At 45.2% G+C, this 20,226-nt stretch overlaps 1 protein-coding gene across 1 annotated transcript in view; it reads right to left on the bottom strand.

Annotated features, from left to right (window-relative positions):
* INO80 (INO80 complex ATPase subunit) overlaps positions 1 to 20,226 on the bottom strand; it is a 462,811-nt gene that overhangs the window by 243,463 nt on the left and 199,122 nt on the right. The gene's annotated exons all lie outside the window — the stretch shown is intronic.

The following is a 20,226-nucleotide window of genomic DNA, read 5'->3' as shown; positions in this document are numbered from 1 at the left end:
TTCATGCGTACTGTTGTCACATGGGACTACCTCAGCCTTTATTAAAGCTTAGAGTAGAACAGCGGTTCCAAACTGCACACCGTGGTACCCTGGTGTGTGCTGCAGCAAACTATCAGGGGTGCCATGACAAATCCCGACCTCCCGCCACCACACAAACTGCTACTGCTCCCCCCCAATCTAGCGTCTACCTCCCTCTCTGTCCCTGTTCCTCCCACACACACTCACACCTGCTGCTTCTCTAAATGAGCAGCAGCAGCAAGAAAACAAGCTGCATACAGGCAGCTGACAATTCTGCCCCCTCAAACATCACTTCCTGTTCCTGAGCACTGTCAGCAACCACATGTATGGAGAGTCTGGTCCTGCATGGCTGCGAATTATTTTACTGCTGCTGCTGGGATGGGTGTGTGTGGGGGGGGCGGGGGGGGGGGGGAACTGGAGACAGAGGGGGCTTAGGCTGAATGAAAGGGGCGTGAGGGAGTGCGGAGATTGGATGAAAGTGGAGGAGAGTCAGGGCAGAGGCTGGATGAAAGTGGGATGAGAGAGAGAGAGATGGGAGAGAGACAGAGGGCAGATGCAGGATGGAAGGGGGGAGAGGAGGGCATGCATGGGAATACAGGTGTTGGAGGCTGAAGCATACTACCAACTTGCTCGCACAAGCAGCAGGGAGCTTGGACCTCAGGCAGTGGACCTCTTCAGTTAGTGGGGCTTCGGCATCCCTGCCAGCAAAGGTAGGAGTCAATGCTGTTGGGGGTGGGGAGTCTTGAGAAGGAATGTGTAGTCTTGGGGCACCGTGACCCGAGACAGTTTGGGAACCACTGGAACAGAAAACAACTACATAAGTACATAAATAATGCTATACTGGGAAAAGACCAAAGGTCCATCAAGCCCAGAATCCTGTCCCCGACAGCGGCCAATCCAGGTCAAGGGCACCTGGCAGCTTCCCAAACGTACAAACATTCTATACATGTTATTCCCAAAATTGTGGATTTTTCCCAAGTCCATTTAGTAAGTCCAATTTTTCCCAAGTCCAATTCCACAGGGTGGATGGGTATGTGAGGACTTGTATGCTACTCTTCATGAAGAATACCTGCTACAGGTAAGTAACATGGGGGTTGATATTTAAAGCAATAGAACTGGCCAGAAACTACTCTAGGTGGGTTAAAAACATTTTGGGGGGCTAACCAGTCATTTTCAGCAATACTTAACTGGTTAGTGCCACTGAAAATAATCGGTTAGTGCCTAAAGAAAAAACAGCTATTTTGGGGGCATTCCAGGGGTGGAGTCTGCACCTGGCCAATTAAGTGTTGATATTGAGCACTTAACTGGCCAAGGTCACCGCATATATAGGAACACATAGAAGTCAGTCCTATCTTTATGTGGTGCCCCATAGCCAGTTAAGTGTTGAATATCACACTTAACTGGCAATGGTTCAGCTGGCTCTGGAAACCCAGAAATTCAATGCTGGAGCCCAGACATGGCCCGGCACTGAATTTCCGGGAATAAACAGCAATTGCAGTCAGCAAAACATTGTGTGCTGCTGGCTGAATATCAACCACACCCCCAGCAACACTGAACCTTTGCTGGTGGAGATACCCAAGCCCCACTAGCTGAAGAGGTCCACTGCCCAAGATCCAAGCTCCATGTTGCTTGTGGAAACAAATTGGTAGCATGCTTCAGCCTCCAAAACCTGCATTCCAATGCATGCCCTCCTCCCCCTCCTTCCATTCAGCGTCTTCCCTCCTTCTCTCCCCCTTCCATCCTGCATCTGCCCTCCTTCTCTCTCCCAACCCCTCCCTCTCTTGGGCAAAATAGTAAAGACTATTATAAAGAACAAAATTACAGAGCATATTCAAAAAGCATGGATTAATGATACAAAGCCAACATGGATTTAGTGAAGGGAAATCTTGCCTCACCAATCTACTACATTTCTTTGAAGTGGTGAACAAACATGTGGATAAAAGTGAGCCAGTTGATATTGTGTATCTGGATTTTCAAAAGGCATTTGACAAAGTACCTCATGAAAGACTCCAGAGGAAATTAGAGACTCATAGAGATGTCGTGTTCTTTTGTGGATTAAAAACTAGTAAACAGACAGAAAACAGAGTAGGGCTAAATAGTCAGTATTCTCAATGGAGAAGGGTAGATAGTGGGGTTCCCCAGGGGTTTGTACTGGGACCGCTGCTTTTTAACATATTTATAAATGATCTAGAGATGTAACTAGCGAGGTAATTAAATTTGCTGATGACACAAAGTTATTCTAAGTTGTTAAATCACAAAAGGATTGTGAAAAATTGCAAGAGGACCTTATGAGACTGAGAATCCAAATGACAGATAACATTAAATGTGAGCAAGTGCAAAGAGATGCACGTGGAAAAGAGGAACCTGAACTATAGTTACGTAGTGCAAGGTTTCACCGACCAGGAAAGGAATCTAGCCCTCTCCTCAAATCACTTCACTGGCTCCCTATCCGTTTCCGCATACAGTTCAAACTCCTCTTGTTGACTTATAAGTGCATTTACTCTGCAGCTGCTCAGTACCTCTCTACCTCAGTACCTCAAATCTAGGCTAAAAGCCCACCTTTTTGATGCTGCTTTTAATTCCTAACCCTTACTCACTTGTTCAGTACCCTTATTTTATCATCCCCACCTTAGTAATTCCCTTATCTCTTATTTGTCCTGTTTGTTTGTCAGCTCTGTCGAGCAGGGACTGTCTCTTCACGTTCAAGTGTACAGCGCTGCATACATCTAGTAGCGCTATAGAAATGATAAGTAGTAGTAGTAGTAATCATTGATGGTTCGTTGAAACCCTCTGCTTAGTGTGCTGTGGCGGTGAAGAAAGAAAAAAAGAATGTCAGGTATTATTAGGCAAGTAATGAAAAACAAACATGAGGACGTTATAATGCCTTTGTATCGCTCCATGGTATGATCGCACCTTGAATATTGTGTACAATTCGGGTCATCGCATCTCAAAAAAGATATAATGGAATTAGAAAAGGTACAGAGAAGGGTGACAAAAATGATAAAGGGTTAAGGACAATTTCCCTTTGAGTACAGGCTAAAGAGGTTGGGGCTCTTCACCTTGGAGAAAAGATGGCTGAGGGGATATGATAAGTTATGATAGAGGTTTATAAAATAATGAGTGGAGAGGAACGGGTAGACGTGAATCACTTGTTTACTCTATCCAAAAATACTAGGACTAAGGGGCATACAATGAAGCTACCAAGTTGCAAATTTAAAACAAATCAGAGAAAATATTTCTTCACTCAATGTGTTGTTAAACTCTGGAATTCATTTCCAGAGAATGTGGTAAAAGCATTTAGCTTAGCGGGGTTTATAAAAGGTTTGGATAGATTCATAGAAGAAAAATCCATAAGCCATGATTAAGATGTACTTAGGGAAAATCCAATGCTTATCTCTAGGATAAACAGCATAAAATATGTTGTACTGTTTTGGGATCTTGCCAGGTACTTGTAACCTGGATTGGCCACTGTTGGAAACAGAATGCTGGGCTTGATGGACCTTCGGTCTGTCCCACTATGGCAACACTTATGTACTTATGACCCCTTGGTATTCTCTGAGGACAAGATAGATAGCAAGACATCACAGATGGACTCCCTAGCTACAGACTGCCTTCAAAATACAATTTAGTATTATAGTTAAGCCAATAAGAGCCATTTGGAAGGATATGGCTAAAAAAATTTTTTTTTTTTTTTTTTTGGGGGGGGGGGGGGGGGGGGGGGATTTGATTCAGGTTGTAGTGGTCTGTTACTAATAAAGGAAGTGTAATTCCAGCCAGGACTGGAAAATCCGATAGCAATAAGATGGGCTGTCCAAGGCTTAACTTTGTGGAGCATATGCTGAATAATGAGGGGGGTTGTTGTAAAGTATGACATTTTGTTCCTGGGAAGCCCAAATAATCTGGCAAACCAGTTTATCAGTAATTAGCACATTACATGCAATCCTCTGATAGAATGACTTTGGATAGCAGGATAGGACCCACATTTAGGTAATTTTTTTTTACCACTCCTACAGACGAACCAGTATCCATCTCCCTTTTACATAAAAGGCTGTTGGAGATATATCCGGCCAGAGATCTGTCTTACGTTGGAGTAAGGACCTAGGTTTACCCCTGGAATTTTCTAACCTACTTAGATTTGTGCATGAGATTCTACAACAGGTGGGAAGTGCTGAGCTACATGTGGGGTATCCCTAGCATTCAGGCTCACTCAAAACAATTAACATTGGTCAATTAGGCCTCGCAACAGTGAGGACAGAACATAGATTAACCTGGAACTATATACAGATAGCTGAGAGTGCAGCCTAGAACAGAATAAAAATGGGCCTTGGGGTTTAGAATCCAACTCCACCCCTCTAACAGATTCTGCAGCACTGACTTGCTCAAACAGACTGTCACATCGAGTATCCTGCTGAAGGCAGTAGTGTGATGTGAATGTGTGGACCGATGAACACGTTGCAGCCTTGCAAATCTCTTCAATGGAGGCTGACTTTAAGTGAGCCACTGATGCAGCCATGGCTCTAACATTATGAGCCGTGACATGGCCCTCCAGAGTCAGCCCAGCTTGGGCATAAGTGAAGGAAATGCAATTGGCTAGCCAACTGGAGATTGTGCGTTTTCCAATAGCAACTCCCCTCCTGTTGGGGTCAAAAGCAACAAACAACTGAGCGGACTGTCTGAAGGGCTTTGTCCGCTCCACATAAAAGGCCAATGCTCTCTTGCAGTCCAAGGTGTGCAAGCTGCATTTGTCAGGGTGGGCATGAGGACGGGGAAAAATGTTAGCAAGACAACTGACTGGTTCAGATGGAACTTCGACACCGCCTTCGGCAGGAACTTAAGGTGCGTGTAGAGGACTACTCTGTTGTGATAAAACTTAGTATAAGGTGCATCCACTACTAAGGCCTGAAGCTCACTGACCGTACAAGCTGAAGTAACAGCCATCAAGAAAATGACCTTCCAGGTCAAATACTTCAGATGGCAGGAATTCAGTGGCTCAAAAGGAGCTTTCATCAGCTGGGTGAGAACGACGTTGAGATCCCATGACACTGGTGGAGGTTTGACAGGGGGCTCTGACAAAAGCAAACCTCTCATGAAGCGAACAACTAAAGGCTGTCCAGAGATAGGCTTACCCTCTACACACCGATAAGCAGTAATTGCACTGAGGTGAACCCTTACGAAGTTGATCTTGAGACCAGACTCTGACAAGTGTAGAAGGTAATCAAGCAGGGTCTGTGTAGGACAAGAGAGAGGATCTAGGCCTTGCTATTACATCAGATGGCAAACCTCCTCCATTTGAAAGAGTAACACCTCTTCGTAGAATCTTTTCTGGAAGCAAGACTGGGGAGACACCCTCTGAAAGACCCAAGGAGGCAAATTCTAAGCTCTCAACATCCAGGCCGCGAGAGCCAGAGACTAGAGGTTGGGATGTAGAAGTGACCCCTTGCTCTGAGTGATTAGGGTTAGAAAACACTCCAATCTCCACAGTTCCTCGGAGCACAACTCCAGAAGAAGAAGGAACTAAATCTGACGCAGCCAGTAGGGTGCAATCAGGATCATTTATTTATTTGTTGCATTTGTATCCCACATTTTCCCACCTATTTGCAGGCTCAATGTGGCTTACATTATGCTGTAATGGCGTTTGCCATTTCCAGAATGAGAAATACAGAGTGGTATTGCATTATAGTTCATAAATTATAGAGTATGTTAGACAGTAACTTAAAGAGTAAGTTAGGCAATCCAATATTAAACTTCATTTCCGGCATGAGAAATAAAGTGGTAGTGCGTTAACGTTCATTAGTGACAGAGTAGCTTAAGCAGTCATGTGTACAGAGTTCGACTTTGTCTAGTTATGGTAGAGTTTCGTTGTCTAGTATTTAGGAAGGATCATTGTGGTATGTCTTTTTGAACAGGTTGGTTTTTAGTAGTTTTCGAAGGACTGTTAGGTCGTGCATTGTTTTTATGACATTTGGTAGTGCGTTCCAAAATTTTGTGCTTATGTAGGAAAAGCTGGGTGCATATGATGATTTATATTTAAGACCTTTGCAACTGGGGTAGTGGAGATTCAGGAATGTGTGTGCTAACCTTTTTGTGTTCCTGGTTGGTAAATCTATAAGGTCTGACATATAGACCGGGGCCTCGCTGTGAATGATTTTATGGACCAGGGTGCAAATTTTCAATGCAATTCATTCTTTTAGTGGGAGCCAGTGTAGTTTTTATCTTAGGGGCGTGGCGCTTTCATATTTCGTTTTTCCAAATATGAGTCTGGCTGCTGTATTTTGGGCAATTTGGAGTTTCTTAATAATTTGCTCTTTGCATCCGGCATAGATGGCGTTGCAGTAATCTAGGTGACTTAGCACCATTGATTGTACCAGGCTGTGGAATATTTCCCTTGGGAAGAAATGTTTTACTCTTGAGTTTCCACATTGAGTGGAACATTTTCTTTGTTGTATTTTTCGCATGGCTTTCTAGTGTAAGATTTCGGTCAATTGTAACTCCGTGAATTTTCAGACTGTCCGAAACAGGAAGGGTGTAGTCTGGGGTGATTATAGTGGTGGGTTTGTTCGTGTTTTATTGTGATTTCTATTTACAGTGACCCACTGCCCTTGATGCAGTTATTTTATACTGGTGAAACATGGCCATGTCGGGCATTTTATGTTAAAATTCTGGGAGCTTCTAATCTATTCCGCGGTCTTGCTTGAGTTTCAGCAAAGTCTTCCCTACTAGAGGTATGGAAGGCTATGCATACAGAAGGCCTGTTCCCCAATGTAGGAAAAAGGCATCCGACAATAGTCTGTCGTAGGCCTGAAGCCTGGTACAGAACTGAGGGACCTTGTGATTAATCTGAGTGGCAAAAAGATCCGAGGGGGTGCCCCACGCTCAGAAGAGGTTGCATTACCCTACTCAGCCTGTTATTCTCACCATCAGAGCATGTGACCAGCCAGAAATTCCTTCATGTGGCTGATAGGAAAAGAGAGATGGGGGGGATGGGAAGTAATGCTGTACACCTGAAGTAAAACTTTATAGCTTATAGCTAAAATTACAGACAATTGCAACCTGATTGTTTGAATCAAGATAATTTGGTTGGACAGCCGATCTCTGAAAGCTTTCAGAGCGTTCCAGATCACTCGAAATTCCAGGAGGTTGATCTAAAGACCTTTTTCCTGAAAGAACCAGGCTCCCTGAGCGTGAAGCCCATCTACATGAGCTCCCCACCCCAAGAGGAATGCATCCGTCGTCAGCACTTTTTTTTGGCTGAGGAATTTGGAATGGATGTCCCACGGTCAAATTGGATTGAATCGTCCACCACTGAAGAGAATTCCGAAAGTCGGTAGACAATTGGATCACATCCTCTAGGTCCCCTGCAGCTTGATACCACTGGGAAGCTAGGATCTACTACTACTTATCATTTCTATAGCGCTACTAGACATACGCAGCGCTGTACACTTGAACATGAACAGACAGTCCCTGCTCCACAGAGCTTACAATCTAATTAGGACAGACAAACAGGACAAATAAGAGATAAGGGAATATTAAAGTGAGGATGATAAAATAAGGGTTCTGAACAAGTGAATAAGGGTTAGGAGTTAAAAGCAGCATCAAAAAGGTGGGCTTTTAGCTTAGATTTAAAGACAGCCAGAGATGGAACTTGACGTACCGGCTCAGGAAGTTCCAAGTGATTGGTTAAAGTATCAAGCCTGTGGAGAGAACAGACTTGAAGAATCTTTATTCTGAACTTTAACCCTAGAACGCATGACATTAAAAATATACATATTAACGTCATGGGGGCCTTTTAGGCCCCCATGCACATAATGTAGAAAAACACACTTAAATAACTTTCACAAGTTTATTTCAAAATTGCTCAATAAAATATGAATAGTGGACAACATTTTAATTATAATTTTTCACAGAAAACACCAAAAAATCTTTTTTTTCCCAAATTTCACGCAAAGACATGAAAACACACAAAAATGCATAGAAATCTATAGCAAACTAGCTGCAGCTACATTTTTATTCTAACTTTCTTTTCTATTATATTAGTCTTCCAAACAATTCTGACATGTTATTTTTTCAGAAGAGTGTTCTTTGCAAACAGTTTCCTTACAAGTGGAACAATATCGCTCAGTTTTCCTCTCTATGTTTCTTGGACACATGAAACAACGCTTTCGTTTTCTTTCTCCTGGCTCTGGAGTAATCTGAAACTGTACGCCACACCGTTTCATTGCTTCTTTAGTTTTCTTTGGCAAGCATTTCAAGTCGCTTCGCTCTATCATGTGAGGTATTACAAGTTCATGACAAAGGTCCCTCAAGAATAAGCGTCTCCTGTCCTTCCTCTGTGCATGAAATTCAGGATGAGTTTCTGTATAAATAATGAATGAATTTAGGGCTGCTACATCAAGCATATTTGAAAATAGTACTACAGGCCATCGTTTTGTTTGCCTCTTACACGAATATTCTCCCACCATCTCATCCATTTTATCTACACCTCCTTTTGTTGCATTGTAATGCAGGATGATTTCTGGTTTCAATTTTTGGTTATTGCTGTCAACACTGCAATCGTGATGCATGGTACTGAGTAAAATTACAGATTTCTCCTTCTTTGCCTTGTAAGATACCAAAGTCGCTTTGTTATTGAATCCAAAGACACTCTCATAAAGTGCTCGCTGACGATTGTGTTTGAGTGCTGCTGGAATTTCTCGTCTGTTTTGCTTTATAGTACCAACAAGTGTAATAGCTTTTGCAAGCAGAAAATTGCCTAGTTCAACATTGGTGAAATAATTGTCCATGGTGATGTTTCTACCTGAATTGAATATTGGAACAGCAAGAGTTTTGACTATTTCAGACCCCAGATCCTTCTGTACTGGTGCACCAACCTCTTTGCCACAGTAGATTACGCCATTTATGCCATAATAATTTGCAGAATCACACATCCAGAAGATTTTTATACCGTACTTGGCTGGCTTGCTGGGCATGTATTGTATGAATTTGCAGCGTCCTCTGAACGGTACAAGTTGCTCATCTACAGTAACATTAGTACTAGGATTGTAAAGTTTTGTGCAATTTTTGATAAATATGTTCCAGATATAACTGATAGGGGCTAATTTGTCTGTTTCAAACCTCGCTGCACGAGTTCGCTTATCATCAAAGCGAATGATCCTTCTAATTTCCTCATATCTGCCCACTGACATTGTCGCCTTATAGTGTGGATCAGAAAGTGGGTCCAGAAATAATTCTCATATTGGGACATCATACGATTTTTGACTCCCTGCCAGCAGGAAAAGTCCAATATATGCATAAAGTTCCTCTTTTGAGATATTTTTCCAGGACTTATTTTTTGCTGAAGCGATACGTCTTCCTTCTAGGTTTGAACATAATAGGACCTCTTCTGCAATATTGTCAGAAAAATAAGTACAGAATACATCTTTAGGGGTAAAGTAACTGGGACTTCCCACAGCTCCTTGAGCCTGTCTCACAATATTGTGTATTGGAGTACGTCCGACTAATGTAGGATTACTGTCCCAAAAAACATTCATTTTGGATGTTCTACTTATCACTTCTTGAGGATCCACTAGATTCACTTCTTCATCATCAGAAGAATCACTGGATGAGGATGTTTGATTAGCTGGTGGCAGATATTCTTCATCAGACAAAGATAGTTCACTTTCATCATCGCTTTGAAACATAATCGCTTCAATCTCTTGGTCAGTCAGACACTTGGAGGAAGACTGTGCCATTGCTGACTAGATGTTAGAAAATGAAACAGATTTCCTCTCAACAGCTTATCTTATCACAGGTCCTTCAGCAATTAGCTCACAGTGTATACTGTCCTCAGTGTTCAGAGGACCTGAGGTGATGTCATGGCCTTATCACTCCCTCCAAAAATCACATGACATCCTCACATGTTATTATCCACACCCTGGCCCCTCCACCAGCATTACTGAGTACAAATAAAGTAACTTGAGACACAAACACTTCTGAGAACATGATAAAAACAGCGGGGGCCTAAAAGGCCCCCAATTCGTACAGATGTAGTTTTCACCAAACAAGCATTGTTACACCATAATGCCTATGAAAAAAAATTATATGAACAACTGGATATTATCAACAATGACATACTTGAGTAATACCTTGAGTTTCAAAATTCTAACTAAAGTAATTTTGCAGATAATAGCAAAAATGTAAGCATGGGGGCCTAAAAGGCCCCCAATATGCGTTCTAGGGTTAATAAACCTGTAGTTTTACTTGTAATCTTTGTATGTGGCTATATTTCTGAGAATTCCAAACCTGGCTCCAGGTCCATGTATCATATGTAGACGTGCCATGGGTGTTATATGAACCGTGGAGGCCATGTGCCCCAAAAGTCTCAACATCTGCCGAGCTGCTGACATGCTTGAACTGTGGACACCAGGGACAGGAGGCTGTCTGCCCTTGTCTTGGGAAGATAAGACCAAGCTGTCTTCGTGTCCAGCAGTGCTCCAATGAACTCCAATTTTTGGACAGGAGTGAGATGGGACTTGGATTAATTTATTACGAACCCCAGTAGCTCTAGCACCTAAATACTCATTCGCATGGGCTCCAGAGCACCCCTCCTCCGAGGTGCTCTTCACCAGCCAATCGTCTAGATAAGGAAATACATACACTCCCAGTTTGCGTAGCGACACTGCGACTACCGCTAGACACTTTGTAAACACTCTGCGCGCAGAAGCCAGGCCAAGGGCAGTACACGGTACTGAAAGTGCTGTGTTCCCAGCCGAAATTGAAGATACTGCCTGCGAGCTAAGAGTATCGAGATGTGTGTGTAAACATCCTTTAAGTCCAGAAAGCATAGCCAGTCGTTCTCCTGAATCATGGGAAGAAGGGTGCCCAGGGAAACCATCCTGAACATATCTCGGACTAGGAATTTGTTCAGGGCCCTTAGTTCTAGGATGGGACGCATCTCCTCTGTTTTATTTTGCACAAAGAAGTACCTGGAATAGAATCCCTGCCCTCCTTCTCCTGGTGGAACGGGTTTGGCCGCATGGGCCTTTAGAAGGGCAGAGAGTTATTCAGCAAGTACCTGCCTGTGCTTGGAGCTGTAAGAATGAGCTCCCGGTGGGCAATTTGGAGGTTTGGATTCCAGATTGAGGGTGTATCTTATCCTATTTGAAAAACCCACCAGTCTGAGGTTATGAGAGGCCACCTTTAGTGGAAAAACATTAACCTCCCTCCAACCGGCAAGTCTTTCGATAAAAATACTTTTACTGTGGCTATGCTTAACTGGAGCCAGTCAAAAGCTCGTCCCTTGCTTTTGCTGGGGAGCAGCTGGGACCTCAGGCACACAGTGTTGACGAGAACAAGGGCACTAGGGCTGAGCCTGACTAGGCTGTCGAGAAGCTAGAGTATACCTATGCCCAGCACAGGAATAGAAAGCACTCCCCTCCCCCCCCAAAAAATAACCCCAAGATGAGGAGGTTGTAGCAGAAGAGGCCCGGCGGGACAGAGAATCCATAGCATCATTATGCTTCTTGATCTGGTCAACAAGATCCTCTTCTTTTTCACCAAAAGAATTGTTCCCCCGGCAAGGTACATCCGCTGCTGGACCGAATGATCCAGGTCAGAAACACGCCATGAGAGTCTGCGCATCACTATACCTTAAGCAGCGATTCTGGATGCCACATCAAAAGAGTCGTAAGCGCCCCTGGCCAGGAATTTACAACACGCCTTCTGCTGCCTGACCACCTGGCGAAAAGGCTTGGCCTGCTCCGGAGAGAGGGCACTGACCAAGCTAGACAGTTGCCTCACCGAGTTCCGCAAGCGTATGCTCGTGAAGAGCTGTTAGGACTGGATACGGGCAGTGAGAATAGCAGCCTGATACGCCTTCCTTCCAAAAAGATCCAAGTTTCTAGCTTCTCTGCCTAGGGGCACCGAGGCATAGTCTCTAGTACTCCTGGCTCTTTTGAGGACGAAGTCCACCACCATGGAATTGTGGGGTAACTGAGACCTCATCAACCCAGGTTCACCGTGGCTCCGATACTGGGAATCAGCTTTCTTCAGGATCACAGGACCAGACAGAGGATACAAACAGTTCCACATAAGGACTTCCTTCAGTACCTTATGTAGAGGAGCCGTCACAGCCTCCTTAGGCGGAGAGGGACAGGCCAGAACCTCGAGCATCTCAGCCCTGGGCTCATCCTCCACCTCCATAGGGAATGGAATAGCCGTAGCCATTTTCCGGCAAAAGATGTAAAGGAAAGACTCTCAGGAGGAGACAGTCTCCTTTCAGGTGGAGGGGAAGGTTCAGAGGGTATCCCATATGACTCATCGGAAGAAAAGTATCTGGGATCCCCCTCCGACTCCCTTGAACGCTCCTCTTCAGTATCGGGAAGTACATCTCTTAGGGAACTCAGAGAAATGAGCCTGCCTCAATGCCGAGGATCAACGTCCTCGATGGCGATGTCGAGGCCGACGCCCACATAGACTGCAGTGAAGCTTCCTCCATCGACGTCGGAGAGTCAACCTGGGTGGCAAACGGCACCAAGGATGGGGACCTTTCTGCAGGTGAAGGGCCAGATGCTGCTGCAGTAGACGGAACAGAAGGCGCAAGTACCCCCGACACCGAAGCAGACTGGCGCAGTCCTTCCAGAAGATCTGGAAGCAGTGCCTAGATACGCTTGTCAAGAGCTGCCATCGGAGAAGGCTGTGGGGTCGGTGGATCAGCCGATGGCAGAATCTGCTGAGGCTCAGGTGCAGGTAACGAAACTGCTGAGAGGTCGGCGCATCAGCACCTCCTGTATGGAGGGGGAGTGATTCTCTTGGTGCCAACGCTTCTCGGGTGCTGAATCCTTCGACGCCATGGAGCTCCCAGCACCGTGTGTCAAAGGAGATTGGTGACAGTGCTTCTTCGCCTTCGCTCGATGCACATCACCGAGGCTCCTCGGTGCCAACGAGGACGATGTGGAATCCTCACGTCTCCTTGGGCTCGGTCCGGGGGGCCTGCATAGCAGGAGGCCCCGAGGCAGGTAGAGACCTACTCGATGCATCACTGCTCCCAGCGTGTCTTGGCCTTTCAGCAGCCATTACGTCTGCTTCTGGCGTCGATGCGTCCCTCGATGCCAACGACGCTGACCTTGGTACCGATGTCGAACTCAAAGGAACGGACCAAGCCACAACATGTTTCTCTCGTTGGGCTTCTCGAGCTACTTGGGTCCATTTCTTCATACAAAGACACAGATTACAAGCAGCTGGGCTGTGGTCGGGCCCCAAGGCACTGGATACACCAGGAATGGGTATCGGTACCTGAGATGGTCCATTTGCACAGAGTACAACGTTTGAAGCCGCTGGTTGTCCTCAATGACATGGAAGGAAAAACAGCTTCGGCGAAATTAAAAGGACTCGATTGTGCCAAAATAAAAGGGACACAAAAAGGAGAGAGACCCGACCGTGTTGAAAACAAAGAAAACTTAAAAGTTAGGATAAAAGACTAATGGGGGCATAATCAAACGGGGCGGGGCGCCCAAGTTTTCCTGAGGACGTCCTCGCAGGACGTCCCAGCGAAGGGGCAGGGAAACCCGTATTATCGAAACAAGATGGGCGTCCATCTTTCGTTTTGATAATACGGTCAGGGATGCCCAAATCTCAACATTTAGGTTGACCTTAGAGATGGTCGTCCCCGGTTTTCAGCGATAATGGAAACTGAGAACGCCCATCTAAGAAACGACCAAATCCAAGCCATTTGGTCGTGGGAGGAGCCAGCATTCATAGTGCACTGGTCCCCCTCACATGCCAGGACACCAACTGGGCACCCTAGGGGGCACTGCAGTGGACTTCAGAAATTGCTCCCAGGTGCATTGCTCCCTTACCTTGGGTGCTGAGCCCAACTCCCCCCCCCCCCAAAACCCACTCCCCACAACTGAACAACACTACCATAGCCCTAAGGGGTGAAGGGGCCACCTACATGTGGGTACAGTGGGTTTATGGTGGGTTTTGAAGGGCTCACATTTACCACCACAAGTGTAACAGGTAGTGGGGGATGGGCCTGGGCCCGCCTGCCTGAAGTGCACCCACTAAAACTGCTCCAGGGACCTGCATACTGCTGTCAGGGAGCTGGGTATGACATTTGAGGCTGACAGAGGCTGGCAAAAATGTTTTTAAAAGTTGTTTTTTTTAGGGTGGGAGGGGGTTAGTGACCACTGGGGGAGTAAGGGGAGGTCAGACCCAATTCCATCCGGTGGCCATCTGATCAGTTCAGGCACCTTTTTGAGGCTTGGTCGCAAGAAAAAAATGGGCCAAGTAAAGTCGGCCAAGTGTTCGTCAGCGACGCCCTTCTTTTTTTTCCATTATCGGACGAGGACGCCCATGTGTTAAGAATGCCCCAGTCCGCCTTCGCTATGCTTCCGACACCCCCCCCCCCCCCCAGGAACTTTGGTCGTCCCCATGACGGAAAGCAGTTGAGGACGCCCAAAATCGGCTTTCGATTATGCCGATTTGGGCGAACTTGGGAGAAGGACGCCCATCTCCCGATTTGTGTCGAAAGATGGGCGCCCTTCTCTTTCAAAAATAAGAATTGACAAACGAACGATACAGACACGAAAACATGTGAAAATACTTAAAAAATAAAAGATTTTTCCTGGGCTTTAACAAGGAGCACAGGAGGAACCTGCTGCACCTCGTCGTGGAAAAAAGAAAACTGAGGTCCGTGTATGCGCGGGGCACGTTGTACACACACTAGAAGACTGTAGCAAAACTTTTTTGGTTTTGCTATGGCGGACGTTGACCCACATGTGAGAATAAGCAGCCTGCTTGTCCTCGGAGAAGGGTTCTTTACACATACAGGAATTAAAACATCTGGCTCCATAACTTTGATTTGCTGACCTGTGGTCCTTCTCCAATATTTTCTTCCTTAAGCACAGAAGTATTTGTTTAGCATGTTTGCTTTTTCCTCATCACGCTCCACATAGCGGTCCCACAGCATCTTTCAGTCTCATAATTTCATTTTTTTTGCCTTCCTCCTTTCACTAGAATCTACCTTTTCTACTTTAAAACCAAATATTCCCGATAAATATTGCAGTTTCTTTAATGTAATCTCTAACTGCAAATTTAACCAGCTGTAAGACTAAAGCTACTCTTACCTAGGATTGACAATGGAAAATAAACTTTGCAGAGTTTGTCTAGAGTTCAGTAGTGAAAGTTAGGAAAATCCAGCAAGAGTTAGTAATGTGAAACACCAGAGCCAGAGGGGGAGAGAAAAGGTGGAGGTTTTTTGTGGGGTTTTTTTTTTGCTTGTTTTGATTTTTGTTTTTTTAGTCTAGGCTAGTAGATAGAGCAGTACACTACAATATAGATACACAGTCAGCACAATTTAACTAAGCAACCAACGTCCAGAGAATAGATAAGTATCTAAACCTATAGCCATTCAGTTGAGATATTAAGAATAAAAAGTCAGAACGCACTTAGCAGTATTGTTCAGGTCCGTGAAGGAGAAGTTAGGTCTTACCTGCTAATTTGCTTTCCTTTAATCCTTCTACACCTGCACAGCTGGGTTATGCACTCCGACCAGCAGATGGAGACAGAGAACCACAAACATTTCAGAAGACCTATACCATCCCCTACAGTCCCCTGAAAGTAAATAACTGAACAGCAAAGCAGAACCATCCCTGGTCTGCTATGTCACCTCGCAGAACTAGAGCCCTGTGCTGCTGCCCTTTTTTTTTTGAAAGCAAAATCCTACACCTTGCAGGAAAATTAATATGACCTGTGAACCAACAAAATGAAACTCTTATCCATCTGACTAGAAAGACCACAAATCTCATACACAACCGCTGACCAAAACAGGGAGGGCCCTGTGCTGGTCTGGAGGAACTAAAGGAAAGAAAAATTAGCAGTAAGACCTAATTTCTCCTTTCATAATGTCAACTCCAGACCGGCACAGTTGGGAAGTACCAAAACAGTGACCATTAAAGAAGCCCCCCCCCCCCCTCCAGCACCAGAGCGCCAAATGCTGCCTCTTTAACAGGCCTGCCTGTCCAAACAATAATGGCATGCAAGGAGGACCACACCGCCACCTTACATATGTCCTGCTCACCCTCAGAACCGCCTGGCCATTGATGGATATAGGCCGAGGCTACCGTTTCCTTAATCCACCTAGCAATGGTAGCTTTAGAAGCCACCACACCATGGCAATGACCTCCAATCAGCAAGAACAACCTGTCTTCCGAAAATTCAGCGTTCTCTGCAGATAGATACGAAGTGTCCTTCTCACTTCCAAGTGATGCAAATGCTGTCGGAACCGGTATCCCCACTGACTCCCCCAACACCAGCAGAACTACTGACTGATTAACATAAAAAACAGAGAGCACCTTTGGGAGGAAGAAAGACACCAGCCGTAAAATCACCTTCTCTTGAGAACACCACAAAAGGCTCCCTACAGGAAAGCGCTTGCGGCTCCAAAATGCATCTTGCAGCAAAATACCCACCAAAAACACCACCTTCAAGGAAAGGTCCTTCAATGAACACATTGACAAAGGCTCAAAGGGTGCCAACACCAACAAAACCAGATCGAGGTTCCACAGAGGAACAGAAGGCGAATCCGGAGAACAAAGACAGTGCACTCCCCGCAGAAAATGAACCACATCCGGTTGAGAAACGAACGGCATCCCCTTGACCAAGCCACAGACACAAGCCAAGGCCAAGCCCTTCTCTAAACAGTCCTGCAAGAAATCCTGCAACTGGGGAACTGAAGCCCGAGGCAGGGAAACTTGATGCTCCAAATACCATCCCTCAAAAAATGCCAAACATACGCCAAAGAAGTTGATAATTTTCTAGAATGCAGAAGGGTCACTATCACCATGCCAGAGAGGCTACGCTTCCTCAACCACGCCTGTTCAAAATTCATGCTGTGAGACAGAATGGAGCCAATCAGTCATGATTACTGGCCCCTGTCTCAAAAGATCTGACATTTCCAGAAACCGAAATGGACAATCCACCGCCAGCCGGATCTCAGATTCCCATACTACATTCTTTGTGGTCAATCAGGCATCACCAGCACCACCCAGACCTGCATGATGCTCGATTCTAAATGACTTTCCCATACAGGGACCAAGGGGGAAACATGTACAGGAGACTTGAGGAGGACTACCTCTGAACCAGAGCACCCATGCCCTTCATATTGCAATCCCGACACCTTCTGAAAAAATGGGGCACTTTGGAATTTGAACACGTCGCCATCAGCCCCATCTCTGGACGACCCCATCTGTCCACCAACATGCCAAAGGTCTCTTCGCTCAGACTCTATTTTCCAGGATCTAACGTTGCTGCTGAGAAAGTCCTCTTGAATGCCTTCCATGCCTGCTACATAGGCTGCCAAGAGATCCAGCAGAAGAGCTGCCTCTTCTGCCAATGGACAACTCTTGGTAGCTCATTGCTGGTTCACATAGGCCACTGCCATGGCGTTTGTCCAAGACACTCCTCATTGCTTTTCCTGACAGCAGGCTTCAGAACCACTGCAGTGCCAAATGAATCGCACTGAGCCTCTTCCATCGACCAGCACCCCTGAGCCACCTTGTTCAAGCAATTGACCCCCAGCCCAAAGACTGGTGTCCATCATCACCACCATCCAGTCTGGAGTGTCCAAAATCCATCTGCCAGAGAGATTGAGTCTGCGCCTCATCCTGCCTCCCAGCACAAGGCAAACTTTCAGGGAATGATGCTGGAGTGAACACCTCGACAGCAAGGCCTCCTGAACGGGCCTCAAATGAGCCCAAGCCCCTTGAACTACCTCCAGCAAAGCTACCATGGAACCCAGCACCTGCAGATAGTCTCTTGCTTGGGGACAGGGGTTGCTCAGTAAAAGGCACACTTGAGACTACAACTTCAGGATTCGAGCTTCGGGAAGAAACTCCCCCTAAGGGTATGTCAAAGCGAACTCCCAAATACTCCAAGGACTGGGACAGCACCAACTGGACTTTTTGCCGCATTCACCACCCAGTTCAACGACTGCAACGTCTTGGCTGTAGCCAAGGAGCTCTCCTGAAATGACTTTGCCCAAATCAACCAATCATCCAGGTATGGATGAACCAAAATGCCTTCTTTCCACAGAGACGCCGCTATCATTACCACTGCCTTGGAAAACATATGCAGAGCAGTAGCTAGCCCAAAGGGGAAAGCAAAGAACCGATAGTGCTACCCCAAAACTGCGAAAGCAAAGAAAGCACTAATGACTTTGCCGAACGGGAATGTGCAGATAAGCCTCCACCAAGTCCAACAAAGTCATACGAGCATAACATAAGAACAGCCATACTGGGATAGACCAATGGTCCATCTAGCCCAGTATCCTGTTTCCAACAGTGGCCAAGCCAGGTCACAAGTAACTAGCAGAAACCCAAATAGTGGCAACATTCCATGCTATCAATCCCAGGGCAAGCAGTTGCTTCTCATGTCTGTCTCAATAGCAGACTATAGACTTTTCCTCCAGGAATTTGTCCAAACCTTTTTTAAACCCAGATATGCTAACCACTGTTACCACATCCTTCTGCTGAGTCAGAGACCTTGAAGGAACAGAGTGTGTTTGTGTTTAGGGAGTGGCAGAGAGCTGCTGTCAGGTTGAGTGTTGGGGCGGAGGGGGCAGTGATTTAGTAACATACCCCCCTGATATTCAGCGCTATTTGCTGACGACACAAAGTTATTCAAAGTTGTTAAATCTCAAGAGGATTGTGAAAAATAGCAAGATGACCTTATGAGACTGGGCATCCAAATGGCAGATGATGTTTAATGTGAGCAAGTGCAAAGTGATGCATGTAGGAAAGAGAAACCCGAACTACAGCTACATAATGTAAGGTCAGCGTTAAGAGTCAGCAACCAGGAGAAGGATCTAGAAGTCTTCGTTGACAATACTTTGAAACCCTCTGCTCACTGTGCTGTGGTAGCAAAGAAAGCAAATAGAATGTTAGGTACTATTAGGAACAGAATAGAAAATAAATATGATGATAAAATGCCTTTGAATCGCTCCACGGTGCGACTACACCCTGAATACTGTGTGCCATTCTGGTCACCGCATCACAAAAAAAAAAAAAAAAAAGATATAGTGGAATTAGAAAAGGTACAGAGAAGGATGATGAAAATGATAAAGGGGATAGGACAACTTCCCTATGAGGAAAGGCTGAAATGGCTAGGGCTCTTCAGCTTGGAGAAAAGATGGCTGAGGGGAGATATGATAGAGGCATATAAAACAATGAGTGGAGTGGAACAAGTAGACGTGAATCACTTTACTCTTTCCAAAAATACTAGGACTAGGGGGCACGCAATGACGTTACAAAGTAGTAAATTTAAAACAAATCGGAGAAAATATTTTTTCACTCAACATGTAATTAAACTCTGGAATTCGTTGCCAGAGAAAATCAGTTAGCTTAGCGGTGTTTAAAAAAGGTTTGGATCACTTTCTAAAAGAAATGTCCATAAGCCATTACTAAAATAGACTTGGGAAAATCCACTGCTTATTTCTAGGATAACAATATGCAAAGGTTGAGCTACAACACAGAGATAGCACCGCTATTGTAGGCACCCTCTACTATGTGGGAATTTTGTATTTAACTGGAGGAGAAGTCTCATATATTTGTGCAGCTAATTTCACACATCCTTACGGTGAATCACTTGCTGCTTAATAATAATCATTGACTTTACTTCCTCCTCCCACCCGTATTGATAACGTGCCCACAAAAGCAATTATCAAAATCTAATTATGTCTACGGCTGCGCTATACTTATCTTATGTCGGTCAGTAAGTCCTTACATCCCCCTGTTTCGCTAGGAAGCTTTGTCAAGGGCAATTCCCCTTGACAAAGCTTTCTAGCGAAACAGGGGGATGTAAGGGCTTACCGACTACAAAAAATGGCGGAAGATAAACCAAAACGGACCAAAAAACAAGGGAGTAAGAGCGCCAGAAAAGTTTAATGGGATCCTACACGGTCCATGTTTCGGCCAACAGGGGTCCTGAATTTGACGTTTACAGGTACACCTCCAAGATATTCATGAAACAAAAACAATACACGCTGATGCTGTGTAATGGCGGACATAAGCGTGTATGCTCTTACTCCCTTGTTTTTTGGTCCGTTTTGGTTTATCTTCCGCCATTTTTTGTGGTTTGTTTTGATTTCACGGGAAATTTGGACCTTTCTTTTGTGTGTAGGGCTTACCAACTGACATAAGATAAGTATAGCGCAGCCGTAGACATCAATTAGATTTA

This window comes from Microcaecilia unicolor, chromosome 9 (genome assembly GCF_901765095.1).
Source record: "Microcaecilia unicolor chromosome 9, aMicUni1.1, whole genome shotgun sequence".
Taxonomy (NCBI): domain Eukaryota; kingdom Metazoa; phylum Chordata; class Amphibia; order Gymnophiona; family Siphonopidae; genus Microcaecilia; species Microcaecilia unicolor.
Note: the sequence above shows the minus strand (reverse complement) of the source record. Positions and strands in the feature narration are given on the sequence as shown.